We start from the raw sequence: 2,639 nt of genomic DNA, 5'->3' as shown, positions 1-2,639 counted from the left end.
ACATATTATTGGAAAGTCGGGGAAGAGGGATCATTGTCATATAGTGGTAAAATCCTTAAGCAAATTGTCTCCTGTAATTATGTAAAAATCAGAACTTGTAGGTGACCAACTCAGTTATAGAGCCAAAGAGATTTTCAAGCAAAGTGCTGGTTTCTTGTTGCTTATAAAATACGGTAAGATTTAAACAAATCTGTTTTTGTCTTTTAAACAAAAAAGAACTGCAAGTTGATGATATTGAAAATTCCCAGCATCTCCAGAAAGCAAAAACTGCTGAAATTAAGAAATTGCTTCCAAAAATACAGTATGCAGAAAATTCCAAAGGTATGATCGTGCAAACTTTGCTCTAACCTCAGATATACCTAAAGATCAGATTATTTAATTTCACAGAGTCCTTTCAAGAGATCCTCTTAGATCTTCACAAGCAAGCTATGGGGCCTGTAGGGAAGTTAAGTATGTTGTCTTTAAGCCATCTGATATGGTTTTGCTGTGTCCCCACCCAAATTTCAACTTGAATTGTAGTTCCCATAATTCCCGTATGTCATGGGAGGGACCCAGTGGGAGGTAATTTAATCATGGGGGTGCTTACCCTCCTGCTGTTTTCATGATAGTGAGTGAGTTCTCACAAGATCTGATGGTTTTATAAGGGGCTTTTTCCCCTTTTGCTTGGCACTCCTCCTTCCTGCTGCCATGTGAAGGACGTGTTTTCTTCCCCTTCCTCCATGATTGTAAGTTTCCTGATGCCTCCCCAGCCCTGCAGAACTGTGAGTCAATTAAACCTCTTAAAAATAAATACCCAGTTTTGGGTATGTCTTTATTAGCAGTATGAGAACAGATTAATACACCATCTCAGCAGGAAGATGAAGTAGAGGAAGACTTATATTGCGCTGATCTATTGTGTAGCTTTTGTTTAGTGCAACACACTCAATTAAAATCTTCAGGAGTCAATATTGTTGAGAAAATTATTTTAGCATAAACACTACCAGCTTGGAGTACAAGGAACAGAGAGACTATAAAATAAAAGGAGTCTGAGGAACCATAAAAATTCTACTGGTGGGAAGCAGTCTCAGAAAACTACTCAGCTGCAAACATTTGCTTTCTTTCATGAAAAGAAAAGAACCAAAAATGGCATATGATCTGTGACTTTAGAGATGAGTAGATTTTAGAAGTTTGAGGACTGCCATGGTATGTACTCAAAGAAGGCATTTTAATAGAGGAAACAGGATATAGTTGGATTTTGAAAGGGTAAAGCATAGCAAGTCAAGAAAGGACAAATGCATTTTTTCTCTAATGCACCTCCTTTTATTACTATATATCACATCACCTCTGCATCTATTATTTTTCCTTCTTGCATCATGTACAAAATTTAATTATACAGCACAACATTCTAAACATCATCCTAATACACACACATGTGGGTACATTTAGTCCTAAAAACAACTCTATAAAATAGATACCATTATTAAACTACTTTATAGAAGAGGAAGCTAAGGCATGGGAAGTTGTATAACTTGCCCAAGTAGAGTAACCCTATTTCAAATCCAGTTTCGTTATTTCCAGGGTCTATACTCTTTATCACAGAGCTACACATGCGTTTTCTTTCTCAAGCAGAGAGGTTTTCAGCAGTGGACATCATTTCACACATGTCAGTATTAATCTCTGAGAAACAACAGTGATACTATGGATAACAAAAGAAGAAAAGTTTCAAAAAGAAATGGGATGAGACAAGACTGTGTAGGCATAGTCCAAATATATTTATGAAACATTCAGTAAACACAAGAGGCACTGAAGCATAAAAGATTCATTCACATAGAATTATTCATAGCCTCAAAGATCTAGACCCCTTCTTTCTTCCAGACAATGGTTCACAACTGGAGATGACCATCAAAAAGTATCCAGATGTTGCCACCTGCAGGGGTGTCAAGACTGGTGGTGCTACTAGCATCTAGTAAGCAGAGACCAGCAATGCTATTAAATATCTTACAATGAACAGAACAACCCCCACAAATAGGAATTATCCAGACTAAAATGTCAATAGTACTGAAGTGGAGAAAACTTATTCTAGAATCTTCTGCAATGCATGAGAAAAGACATTATATTACTTGTTAGTAATCCTTTTAAATCATGCATATTCACAGCTGTATTGCAAATCAGTGTTCCATTCATAAAACAAATGCTAATTCCTACTTATTTCCTTTTAAGGGGTTAGGATGTAGGTTAATTAGTGTTTGCAAACTCCTTTGATGATGTAAAGTCCTTTGTAAATACTACTTATTATTAATTACCATTCTGGAAGAACTGCACCGTGACCCTACTTGTTCCCTAGTAGAGCCAAGCCTCAAAGACCTGAGCAATGCTGAATTATTTTTGATAAGTTAGAATATTGATAATGAGAAAGACAGCCATCAGGGATCTAAGCCAATTTTAGACAGCTGGCATATGACTGTATATAAATTGGCTCATTAAGATCAAGAAAACTATAGGTTTTGATTTGGGATTTTTGCTATACTGGAGTACATTTCTTTCAATTTTACAATAGTATATGTCAGAGAGGTGGCAGCAAGAATCTAAAATACAAATTTAAATAATTATAAACAAGCAAAAATAATTTATAGAAATACATTTATATTATTTATATTGCA

This window comes from Pan paniscus, chromosome 14 (genome assembly GCF_029289425.2).
Source record: "Pan paniscus chromosome 14, NHGRI_mPanPan1-v2.0_pri, whole genome shotgun sequence".
NCBI lineage: Eukaryota > Metazoa > Chordata > Mammalia > Primates > Hominidae > Pan > Pan paniscus.
This window is presented reverse-complemented; position numbering follows the sequence as displayed.